We start from the raw sequence: 13,833 nt of genomic DNA on the forward strand, positions 1-13,833 counted from the left end.
CATTTTGGGTGGTCTAGAGCAAAATACTAAATTCTGCTCCACAAGGGCCTCACATCTCTTACGAGCAATGTTCCCTCTAATTTTTCATGTGTCTGAGCAAACACACAAACTCCCTGAGCGATCCCTTTGACCACTGTAAGCAACATTAGACGTGTGTACTGTGGTCACGCCAGCATCGAATCCATCCAAGTTACATGGTTTATTAAAATAATAAAATTACAGCATTTGCATTTATGTTAGACTACTTTTAAGTAAGTGTTTTAGCCCACTTACAATGAAAATTTTAAAAAGTCTTGTTCATGACCTGTGTAGTATGGTAACACTATTGGAAGTAAAACTAACTTGAACTCCAATTTTTTTTTTTTTTTTTTTTTTTTTTTTTTTTTTTATAAAGCTCTGACTTGTATTATGAATATGAGCCTGTGGTCTGGGAGAGAGTCCTGTAACTCTCTGTCTGCCAAATACAGTATATAATGACCAATGTTGGGCAATTAATTATATAGTTACTTCTTTAAAAAAGTAACTGGGTTATGCAAACAACAAAGTTTTTTGCAGCTATTTACCTAAAAATGCAGCCAGGCGGGTTTTTTAAATAAACATTTCACACTATTTACAGAACAATCAGGTGTGCTGCATCAAATTTGATGCCACACAAATTATTTGTGCCACTCCAAAAAATAATTTCTGTCCACTATGAGATAAAGGAGAACATCACAAGCCTGATACCTGCAGGCCTGACAACAGGAGATGTATCACTCCTGTAACACCTGTAACATTCAGCAGTCGCCTCATTGCTCTGACACACACAACAAAACTATTGACTACACTGCACACTAACTACACAAGACAACACACTAACTTTAGACTCCAAAAACGCTAAACGTCGCAAATCTCTCACATCTCAAAACACCGCCGTCACTCCTAAAACTTCCCCCTTCCTAAACAACTAGATGCCACGTTGCCATATCATTTTTTGATTGGTCGACATGGTACATTTTTCCACCAATAGGAAAGGGTGGGGGGTTTTTGGTTTTGTTTTTGCTCACAGGCGGAGAGTGCTTTCGAGCACTTTCCTTATAAAACGCTGTTTTTACCGTTTCGTCCCGCAGTAAATATAAACCACAATAGTATTCAGGAAAAAAACAAACATTGCATATATTTTTTATCATAACTCTGGTTTTACGTGGCCTATCAACACAATTTAAAAACTGGTATAAAGTCCATGCATAATGACTGAAACCAGCCCACTGAGGGAACAATGGGCTGGGAGGTCAGTTCCTTCATCATAATTATGCAAATTCTCAACTCACTTGGATGAGTGACGAAACGTTTCTCCCACTGAAAACGCTACGTCCAGATGAACAGAATCAACTTTTGGAGATTTACTTAACTGGATGATTGTGCATGCATCAAGAAGATACTATTTGACTACATTTCACTTTATTTTCTTGATAATGAAAGGGCATCCTCCTTGTGCAACCTTAACACAAACAGATAATGAGTGACTTCACAAATTGTATTTTATGTAGATCCTATGACTTAGTACCAAAAAGTTTTTGACAGCATCCTGTGCTTTCATGAGGAAGTATAGATGGATGAAAGAAGAAAATGGCATAAATGTTTCTCAGAAATATATACTCACAGTATAGGTTTGAGTCATCTGCAAATAAGTCGAAACTATTCATCACTTTCACAAAAGACAGATCATCACTAAACAGGGACAAATCAATGAAAGAAAAAACAAAAACAACACACTGCACTACAGTGAGGCTGCATGGGTATGTTATACTGTGAGGTGCATTTTGGATCCACTTGTCCCAAATATTTCTATCCTGACGTAAGCAATCTCTGCCAGGATAACAATGACAACAACTGAATGGCTTGATGAGTATAAAAATAATGTCAATTAGATGTTACTGTCTATGCAGTGACCAAGCCATAACCCACCTAAACATCAATGATAGATTTTGGATCAGTGTATTAGATTGGGCTCTTTATCACCAAGATCATCATTAGAAGTACCAAATGAGGTACTTTTGGAAGAAAGGTGTTTTATTACTCCAACTGACTTTTCTAAATGGTGAAGTGCACTGAAGGTGGTTTGAAGGGTTTAAAGGTTTTGAAGGGTTTATTTGAAAATGGCACCATTTCTGTAGGTTCACACAAAAAAGACCTCAAGAAGGGTTTTCTTTCCTTTTGTCACCCATCTATAGTCCGAGGTACAAAGTAGCCTCCGGATATTTGCTCAGCATGTAGCCTTTGAAAGAGACCTGTAAGAGCCCAGCCAAATTATGCACATCTATTTTCAATTGTGGCTATGCGGTGGGCGCCAAGGGGGAGCCTGGATGCATAGCGATCCGGCTTATTCCTATCACTTGGCAAGAACATTTAGATCCATACCTATGTACTGGACACAGGAGCCAAAATGCCTGATCTGTATCTGCCAGTCCAAAACATACATCCAAAACTCTATCATGCCTTGACTAGTTAATACAAAACCTAAGATGGAGTCAGACAGAGAGACAGAAACTGAGCCTGAGGAAGCAAAAGAGAAAGTCCAGAGAGAGAGAGTCTAGTGTTTGTTGCACACCAATGAGAGTCGTTGCTCAGCTGAAGCAAATGCACACTTTGCCTGCTTTAGTGTGCTTGAAGAACAGTGCCTGCTGGTCTACGTGCAATAGCAAAAAACTACACGAGCACCACTTCAGAATTATCACACACTCTGCATATGCTACTAAAAAAGTCATCAGGGTCAAAATAACACTCAGCCACAAAGAGACGCAAAACAAAACCCCAAAATAGAAACTGCTGCTTCCATGTCTTCAACCTCATCTACTATTACAATGTTTTTGCTATTAAGGACTTGTTAAAACCACAAAACCGCATTCTGTATGAGTCTGTGACAAATTAGAAGTCAAACGAGTCATTCTGCCCAGCATGATGAGTACACTATGTCCCTGAAGCCACAGTGCACGCTCATAGTGGCAGACAAGGAAAAGTGCATTGCGTGAATGCATGTTTGTATGTGTACACGTACATGCACACAAACGCACACAGTGCAGTTGGGAAGATTTCAGAAAACGTGGGATGCCTAACTAATCAGGTGCAAGACAATGGCTCAAAATCAGAGGCAGTTTTCATGGTGCTCAGGTCTCGCGTGTGCCAAGTTGGACCCTCATGTGAAGCAACTTGAACCTGTATTGGCAAATATAGATAAAAGAGTAACTGGAATAAATGGGGAGCTCTGATTTATTGAGAGGGAGCAAAGAGATGAGAGGCAGAGAGGCTGACAATGTGTGGAGACACTTGTAAGACACCAGATGAACACAGCTGGCATTGCCAGCCAGTGCCTCGGCAGTCCACTGACAGTGAGAACACAGGTTAAATATAAACTCTGTAATCCCCCCAACAAAAGGACACTTAATGAGTCTGCCTGAATGGCAGGATGGGAGCTACAGGGAGTGAGGTGGAAACAGGAATGCAGCTGGCATTTGTTCAACATTATACCACAACTACTCGGAGCAGGTCGGTCACGCACTGAACAGAACCGCTTTCGTCCTCTCAATGACAAATATCTCACTCTATTTCTTTGTCCAACTGGTTTCCCTGGCACAGGCCAGGGATCTGTCCTGACGATGAACCTTCCAGGGCTATGCTTGCCATTTTCAAACTGGGCTCACAGCAACTAAGCAGAAAAAATTAAGATGGTGGGGAGATTATCGCCAATCTCGGGATTAAAACTCGTCACACCTTCCATGACTGAGAGATGATGACCAACTGCTAAATCGCAGCCATAAACAGGAACGATAGCCCAGCTTGAAATGATTAAGCGCCTAAATCATTCAAGAAGGTCAAAGAAGCACTGGTGGCTCCAGGACAGCCATTCTTAGATATGTGGGCCTAGCAGCGGCGCAGTGTCGCTTTCTCTCTATAACAACACCATCTGGTGTCAAGCATCTATTTCACCCTGTGCTGGTGAAAAGCTGTGGACTACGCTATGCTTTACACCTTGAGGCAATAGGGCAACGTTTCAAAGGTTTTCCGACACAGTATAATACTCTGTGACTCTCATTAAACAATCCTACAAATGCTTGCTGGGCAGGTAGCCTCACTGTGGTGACAACAGCCTATTAGAAGTAAGGTATGTGGGATGTCTCCATAACAACTCAAAGTGTAAAGCCCTATGCATGTAAAGCTAATTTTGGCTGCTCCTTTATTCACAAGGGGCTGCCACAGTAGGTAGTGCCACATACCTTATTTGGCAATTTTTTTTATGCCGGATGCCCTTCCTGATGCAACCCCAAAAGAGATTAGTGTGTCCTCCAAAGACTGAACCAGGAAGCTTTTGTTTATTAGGCAAATGTGTAAATTTCTACAGTATTCATACAAATAATGAAAACTGCCCAAACATTTAAAACAGGTCATATATATACAGATCCCATTTTTTTTAAAGCTCACAGTTAGCTCTACTGCAGCAAACACTCCATCGGATATGAATTTGTGTAACAAGATCCCCCAGATCAGAGGTTCGCCAAATTAACAGGAGCTGAGTGACAGTGAGATTAACTGCGTAAAACCGCATGCCTTTAAGGGATCTCTGTAAGAGACGTCAGGCTAACCGAATGAGCATCACAAGGGTAAGACTTGTGAGAAATGCCTCTGATGTAATCAAAAACTGGAATAGAAAGGTTACGCACTGTGGTTTTTTATTAAAAGGTTACAAAAACTGTTTGAATATAGTTCCAAACAAATAATAGTTCAGAGCAAAACTAGTTCCAAAAAAGCAGCATGTCACAAGTTGTCTGGCAGGATATACCAGAATCATTCAACTTACCATTTTTCAAAAATATTTTTACTTGGCCTGTGACTTTGCATAAACATCTTCTGCACATGATCTCACTCAGGTCCTGGTCATTTTGAGTACTGCAGAGTAAGTTATCAAGTTCATTTAAATTATTGGATGCTTAGTTTATGCTTCACACTCGAGATGATGTTTACAGAGACATTTCACATTTTCTGCTTTCTGTGGACAGAAAGTAGAATACAGCAGCTAAGTGTTATGTGCCTTTCAAGCACATGAAACAAGGAATGGTCCTGAAACACATAATACAGACTACAAACCCATAGCAGTGGAACCCTTCACAAGACATGAGACAGAGATGTAACAGTAGAAACTAAATACAGATTAAATGGTTAATTATTGTGCAGTAAATCTGACTGGGGGAAAAGAAAAAAGAAAGTTTAAACATGTCCAGGTCAAGCGTGCATGCAAGTGCTGTGGGAGATGAAAACGAGAAGTCCCTGTGAAATGTATGGCTCCGAAATTTATTTTCAGTCCGATGACAGCTTGTCATCATCCATGCAACCGCCTGACTGCAGTTTCCAGAGGCACTATCCAGCTCAGGGGAGGCCAGCCATCCCAGCCAATGTCCCCACTCAGGCAGGGGAATCCCTGTATCATGTTTTAGATGCGGCTAAAGAAGAGACCTAAGCTTTTAGTGAGACCTCAGAGGTTTCTAGAGGACTGATGTAAAGAAGTCCATGCTCATAGGCATAATGTGAATGGCAGGATACCAAAAACAGAAGAAGAAAAAAAATATATAGTCTAAGCAGACATGAACAATAGTTGTTAAAAGCAAACAAAAGGCAAGCATAATAGAAATGCTCATTAGAAAGTGGTGAAACTTTCAACGTGTGACTGATTTATAGGACTATAAAAAGGAAAGTTTCACCTCCAGCAAATTGATCTAAAGTGTAAAACTGCACAGTATTTTTTTTTTTCAGCTAATCATTATTTGCAGCTCTATTTGATACAGCTGGCACATGAGGCACAACCTTACAGAGTGTCAGCAATAGGCATATTTGCCTCGTAGTTTGTTTCTTCCAGCTACGGTGAATGGTGTCTATATTATTTCACCATTACATTTTTTCCTTTGTTTTTTTACCTGCCATAGTGTCATCACACAGAAACTCCAACATTAAACATTACCTCTCCTCTACAACATTTGGTACAAATGTACGGTACCCAACCTTCATTTCCGGTCTTGATCCCGGAAGTTGCTTGTTTTCTGTCTTTTTAGAACAAACTCCGAAGACAAATCAGAAACTCTCAGGTCTATTTTATGTTTTTAACGTATTTTGACTTATCTCGGTTTGAAATGAAATTTACAGTGGCCCACTTCCATTTATTGTAACATACCCGTTCTTCCCCTGCTGTGACAAGTCAAAATGTCTGCTGTGAAAATGGTCTGTGTTGGTGAAGGCTTGGCTTTGGTGGTTCCAGATTATTAAATGCAATGATTCTATTCTGTGTATGAGAGGAAACTGCAAATTTACACAGTAGTATGCTGCATTCCTTATGATGAGTTTAGTGTAAAACTTGTATAAGTTTCAGTATCATGTCACTGTGGTGTTTGTACTTGTGCAGGCTGTTTTATTCACTACGAAATGATTCACAGTGCTGCGAAAAAGTATTTCCCCCCTTCCTGATTTCTTACTTTTTGTGTACAGTTGTCCTACTTAAATGTTTCAGATCATCAAACAAAAATGTCAGAAATTTGCTGCTGCCCGATGACTCATCGTGGATGAGTAACTGATGGAACCATGAATTCTGCTCTCTGCCAGAGAATCCTGAAGGAGAATGTGTGGCCATCTGTTCATACCCAGAAGCTTGAGTGCACAGCAGGACGGTGATCTGAAACACACCAGCAAGTCCACCTCTGAAAGGCTCAAATATGGTAAATGGCCTGTATTTATATAGCGCTTTAACAGTCCCTAAGGACCCCAAAGCGCTTTACATATCCAGTCATCCACCCATTCACACACAGGTGATGGCAAGCTACATTGTAGCCACAGCCACCCTGGGGCGCACTGACAGAGGCGAGGCTGCCAAACACTGGCGCCACCGGGCCCTCTGACCACCACCAGTAGGCAACAGGTGAAGTGTCTTGTCCAAGGACACAACGACCAAGACTGTCCAAGCCGGGGCTCGAACCGGCAACCTTCCGATTACAAGGCGAACTCCCAACTCTTGAGCCACGATCGCCCAAATATAACAAATGTAAGTTTTTGAAGTGGGCTAGTTAAAGTGTTGTCTCAAATCAGATTGAGATGCTTTGACTGTAAACTGTGGAGAACCGGAAGACTCACACACATCCAAAAAATAATAATATTAACAATAATAAATTGTGCTGGTCCTCCATACCAGTGTGGCTGAATTAAAGTAATTCTACAAAGAAGAGTGGGACAAAATTCCTCTACAGTAATGTGAAAGACTCGTTGCCAGTTATTACACATGCTTGATTGCAATTGTTGCTGCTAAGAGTGGCACATCCAGTTATTAGGTTTAGGCCAGTTGCTTTTCTGCATAGGGCCAGGTAGGTTTGGAAACTTGAATTGACGAAATCATCACTTAAAAATTGCATTTTGTATTTAGTCAGATTATCTTTGTCTAATATTCAAATTTATTGGATATGAATCATTTAGATGTGCAAGTATGTAAAAAATATATTAATCATTCACAAAATTGTTAATGCATTTCACAGCACTGTATATACTTACAATACTGGATCAAATGCCTGATTTCTTTCTTACTTACTTTTAAGTGACGAATGGAAACTGCATGTGTTTTAGATGCAGATGTGTTTTAAATCTGTTACAATGGCCAATGAGCAGAGTTGCATAACAGGTCATGAACTTGAGTTTGCAGTGTGGGGGTGGGGGTGGGGGTGAGGGGTGGCAAGCAGCCAGGCTCCAGACAGATATCAATAGACAAATCCTTTCCAGAGACACACCCACCCATGTTCTCTTTCTATGTGCGTGTGTGTGTGTTTGTGTGTGTGTCTGTGTGAGATCACTTATGCACAGTGACAAAGAGAGAGAATGGGGACACATTTTTAAAGAGTTTGCTTTCTGGAGCCCACCCTGTCTCTTGTAATCTCAGTGCCTCTCCTGAATGCATTACTCAGTTTCTATTTTAAATTTGTCCATTTACTAAGCCTTTGGCAGATGGTAGAAAAACCTCAGATGCACCACCCCATGTGAAACACACGTGCTAAAACATACACACACACATTTACACCAGAGAAGAAGGAAAGGATAGACTCACTAAGACGACAATACTTTTTTGGAGCGCGCCAGTGGCCTTCAGCGGGCACATGGTGACACAGCGCATTGGGTAACAACCGCGACTGTGGTCATTAACCTTTGTGACCTGTGTGAGTCAAAGGGAAAGGATGTGAAATATAGACGCACGGGGACGACTGAATGTGATGTGTTTGAAATTTTTCAAACATGGAGGTTCACAGACAGAGCACGGTGACTGGTGCACCTGGTGGTGTCAGTCTCCGGTGGATGATGTCAATGATCTTCATCTGGCTTATGAAAACTTGCTCATAAACTACACAAACCTTCCCTATGGTCCAACCACATATGCACAATGAGGAAAGCAAAGGTCTAGTCAGTCTTGACAAGATAAATGTAGATTATTTTCCATAAGTTTTTTTTCCTTTGGATACCTTTTATTACAAAATTCTCTCAGTTTTTTTTTTTTTCATTAATGTATAACTAAACTCAGATAACTTCATTATATGTGAAGCATTTTAATTTTATTTTATTTTATTGCAAAAGTCCAGCTGCCAGTTCAGCTGTATTGTTCAGCAGAGAACAAAAGAGCAAGGACAGCAGACTTTACTCAATTGTGGCTTTGATATAATGACGTAGATCAGCGCCCAAGCAATCACAAAGGTCAGTGCAGCGCTGTGAAAGAACAACACAATTCTATGAGATGACATCTGCACAGATTAACACGGAGAATCAAGCTTTCCTAATGTCCTTGGAGCTCGTTCAAGGAACATTGAGTGGGTTTGTTACTTTGAACTCAGTCAGTCTGAGGAGACAATGCCTACTTATTGTCTCAAAGGACAAAAGCGGGGGTCAGTCACTGTTCCCTCAGATAACAAGCCCTTGTCGTGTTATGTCACAAGAGCTTTACAACAAGACCTCCTTAGAAAAATACTTGCCTTGCATCTCACAGTTTGGATGATGCTGACTGTGGTTTGAGGTATCTGACTGTTCAACAAGAAAGACAACTTTTCAGGAAACGGTAAACAAATGCTGAGAAGTTGATCAGGTCCTCGTCACGTAATATGTTTTTCTTGTCAAAAAAAGGAAGTTTTTGATGATAATAAAGGCCGCACGTGTACGTTTATGCATGTGTACGTTTGTGTAAGCCAAGGCGTCTCAAGTGATCACATTTGGATAGCACTAAAAATAACATTTCTGCCAAGATCCAGTGTGATCAATCACTCAGATCACTTGCTAAAGTGGTCAAGGATTCATTTTGACCACATATCTTTTTTGTGTATTCTTAACAAGGACATAGCAGAAAAATGTGCAGTCAGGGTAAAATGCACCTGCAGTCATGGTAAAAGAAAGTACATTTTAGGGTTGTATATACGTATAATCATCTGGTCCTCGCCAGGTTGTAAATTTATTTAAATACAACCTGAGATGAACAACAACATCTGACATATTACACCATGTCATTATTTGTTTAATAAAAACTAAACCAAAATGCAGAAGCTGTGTGAACCCCATGATTCAGTAGCTTTTAGAACCACTTCTATTGCTATAGCAACAACATCAAACAACCATTTTCTGGCTTTATCGGCCTTGGTTTTCTCCAAATGTGGTGCTGTGCACCATTGCCAAACATCCAGTCTCATCTGTCCAAAGGACATTGTTCTAGAAGTCTTTTTGTTTATTCAGATGCAAGCTTGCAAACCTAAGCTAACCTTAGCTAAACATCTGCAGATGTAGCTTTTGGGTTTTTGTAGTTTCTCTGTAGGTTTTCCTAACTTTAAGACTTGGTAAGGACCAGATCATTTAAATGTTTTAACATTATTTCCTGATACATAAAGCCTTTAGGAATAAAAGAGGTTATTCTTTAATTTTACAGTGACTGTGTGGTTAACTTTTTCGCCCTGTCGTGTCCTCTTTTGCTGTCTCTTGTCTTATCAGCGTTAACAACAGAAGCAAATGTCAATCTTTTTTTCTTTTCTTTTTTTACAAGACCTGGCTTCCAATTTTCTTTCTTGATGAACTGGAGACAGACAAGCAAATGTGCACAGGGCGGTACTGGATAGTAATAAAATTAAAATCTGAACACAAGCTGAACACGTGGGTACACATGATAGTCGTAGGTCGTACCCAAGATGCATTTTAAAATCCGGCTCACATACAGGGATGACAGCTGTTGACTCTCTTTTTTTCCCCTTAATCACTGTTTATAGTCGGTGACATAGAAGAACATTCAGCAGCTGAAGAGACAGATTTTTTTAATTATCCATTGAAGTTATAAACAAAAGCAGAGAGAGTGTAAACACAGGATTTAATTTAATCCTGTGACCAAAAACATGACTCCCAGAGAACAGTAATGATGCTCTGTATATGCTAAATGTGTAAATAGACATTTATTTGATAACACCATCAGCATATAAACTTTAGCAGGTCATGTTTCGTGTCATGTTTGGTGTTTACAGCCTGTTCTACTACACCTAAGTAGGACACTGAATAGTACAGGAATATAAAACCTGGAAAAGTTATTGCTGCTTTATATATAGCTGGAAAAATAATCCAAGAAATCTGCAAGATTTAGACAGACACAGTTAAACCAGTACCAGTCTTTAAAACAAAAAAAGCATAATAGTAACAGTCTCTTAGCACTGTCAAACTTTTCTGTAAGTTGTATGATACCAATTTAATTTTGCAGTTTTGCAGTTGCAGCTTCTCTTCTGTATTTTTCTCATAAATAATAAACGTAATCATAGATTGCAGTGCATCATAGGAATTTAGCGTGATGTCACGCTTTCAACCCATGTCAAATGTCTAATAACAATGATCGTTTATTTTTTTTACTTTATGAAAGCATATTTCTAAAACCTCTGGAGTCGTATGTCATGAACCACTCTGCTTCTAGTTCAACCTGTTCAATCTGTTTGGCAAATGGCACAGAAATGAGGAAAGTTTGCCGGTTAGAAGTCACTTTGCTCTAGTTATGCAAGCCTTGAAGCCATTCCAAATTAGTCGAGACATCTGTGGGAGCTGCTTGAAAATGGAACGCCACTGAATAGATTTTTTTTTTTTTTTTTTGATTAATTAGAGCAAAAACATCCTTTCCCTGTGCCTGTCCATCCGCCCGGCTGGCTGGACCGCTCTCCACCTGTGAGGTTTTTATTCAACCACCAAACTGAATTGGTTTGGTGAACTGGGCTTGATTGGCTTCTCCAGGCATTCTTTGTTGCTCTCCAAGACCACTGGGAAAACAGCCAGCAGGAAACCAGATGACAGCAGTGGAAAGTGAGAACGACAATGAAGAGGAAGAGAGAGGGAACCTTGCATAACCAACAGCACAGGATATTATGTGGTGACAAATTACATGGCAACAAATGAGAGAGGAGAGCATCCTTCACAATGAAAAGGCATACAATTAATTTGAATGATCTGCCAAAGTTGGGGTTTTAAATAAGTGTGGCTAAGCTGAAAAGGTGTATATTGTATCCTCAGCACTGTCACTGTTAAATATAACAATCCATATTAAAAATGCAGAGTAACATTGGTCCCCCAGTGTCTTAAAAACTGTCTTATTTACAGGATAATTTAAGTGTTCAGTATTCTGACATCATATTTGGTAACTGCAGTACATTCAGCTGAGCGCCTTCACATTTCTTCACAGGAAGTTCGATTATTACTGCAGCTTCTAAGTCCTAAATGCTGCAGACCTGTTCTACTTCAACTGCCTTCCTGTTAACAGTCCTCTTCAGTGTCTTTCTGAGTCTGCAGCCATTATGTATGCAAACACAAACCATCTGAACACTTTGCACCTTGTTAGATCACTGAACCGCTTTCTGTCTTTTCATTATCATTGCGCTGCTGATTAACACATCACCACAGAGAGCCAGTTGGCCGTTCATTCCGGTTTCAAAAGGAATGACGCAAATTCGTGACCCATTTGATGCCCTGTGGTCCCAGGCCTGCTCTCTTGGACTGAGGCCTTCTTGCTTGTACACACCCCAGCTGGCACTCAGACAGATCAGAACAGCTGAGACACAGTCAGAACATCCAAATGTACCATAGGAGGTCCCATAAACCTACCGCAGTCCCATTGGGGCTCCTCTGGTGCGTTCTGCTGTCTGCTGCAACTGGTATTTAACACAAGCACATTACATTGCATAGTTACATAATTTTTCAAGTGTTTTAGCCAGACCTCTCGAAAACCTATTGAACCAGATGCTACTCTTTTGTGGCCTAGTAGTTGGCAGTACATTAGACATACTTCTTTATCAAGTCCATAAATGCAGATGTAGTTTAAAATCACAATTAAAGTAGTAGCACTTAAAAATGATACATAAAGAGAGTTGGAACACTTAAAAAATTTGCCCATTGCCCGCTTGCCGAAACCCGGGATCGAACCAGGGACCTTTAGATCTTCAGTCTAACGCTCTCCCAACTGAGCTATTTCGGCTGGCTTGTGTAGTCGCCGCCATCTACCGGCTATAACAAAATGGACATGTTCCGCTATATTTTGGTTGCAGTGATTAACGAATGCAAACTGTAATGTATACAAATAGAGCGCTTTTCATTTAATGGTAGTTTGCACATGTCCGTTTAAAAACGCATAAATGGATTAACTGAGTAACACGAACATTTCAGTTTATGTCGATTACAAAACAAAAACAATAATAATTCTAACTTCATTAGAGGACTGCATATCTCATGTAGCCTGTGCTTTTAAATGTATAGTTCGAGGCTCCACAAACTCGGTCATGAAATATCTACGCCTGTAATTTGCAACTTCCCCACCAGAGGGCGCTCTATCACAGGACATTAAGTGCCACAAGCCCTGTGGACAAGATTTGAACGCTATTCTTTACTTTTCCTGCATCCATTTGCTATTACCAATAACATGTTATTTACGATACACTGAAAGATCAGCCTAAATTAGCGTATTATGGTATGCAGTCATACAGTGCGTCATTCAGTGTATGGCTAGTTGTGTATAGGCCAATACACAGTACAATACAATCTAATATAATATAAGCTTAAATTGACCCCAGTTTTACAATATCATGCGTCTTCCTCTTTACACAAACCTACTACATTTTTCAGTTTTGAGGTTACACACCACCTGAACCATTTTCCTGTATTCCCATATGTTTGTTATTCTCTAATGAGAACTAGCTTTAGACATAAAAGCTGCAAACACTGAGCTGAAACATGCGCCTGCTGAAGTGAGACACGGACTTTAGATGCTTAGAGCCATCAGCTCCAAAAATTCCACATAAAACCAGTTTCTACTGGTTCACATTACATGCAATCCTTCACTGTAGCTTGTGATCACCTCACTGTGTGCCAGAAAGAACGCTGGTTTTTCCCATAAAATTGTATCTGCACGGATACTCAACACTCCGTCCTCTACATTTCTTAGTCCTCACATGATTTATAGAAATTGGTAGCCACGCTGTGGGCCAAGAGACATGGATGCATTCTATCTTCTCCTATGGATGGTTAATTTAAAAAGTAAAAAACGAGGTACCTTTTAGGGTAGCCACTCCTGACCGTTTATTCCTGGTGTCTGTCCAACTAAATTAGCTTTAACCTTTAACCCCGAAACAGCACCTAGGATAGAAAAGGGCACTTTCTCATATCCGCTGTGCAATGTTAGATAATAACCCTTGAGTTTCAGCGTAAATGTTACACTCTCCATCAGTGTAAAAAGGTTATTTTTTTTCCATTTACAAAAAAATAAATTAAAAATGATTTACGATTTTACAT

The 13,833-nt window shown here is 40.0% G+C and overlaps 1 non-coding gene across 1 annotated transcript; it reads right to left on the reverse strand.

Annotated features, from left to right (window-relative positions):
- Window positions 1-12,450: 12,450 nt before the first annotated feature.
- On the reverse strand, window positions 12,451-12,523 carry trnaf-gaa. The gene has a single exon. It is a non-coding gene; the product is annotated as a tRNA-Phe (tRNA).
- Between the last annotated feature and the right edge of the window lie 1,310 nt (window positions 12,524-13,833).

The sequence above is a fragment of the Oreochromis aureus genome, linkage group 5 (genome assembly GCF_013358895.1).
Source record: "Oreochromis aureus strain Israel breed Guangdong linkage group 5, ZZ_aureus, whole genome shotgun sequence".
Classification (NCBI taxonomy): domain Eukaryota; kingdom Metazoa; phylum Chordata; class Actinopteri; order Cichliformes; family Cichlidae; genus Oreochromis; species Oreochromis aureus.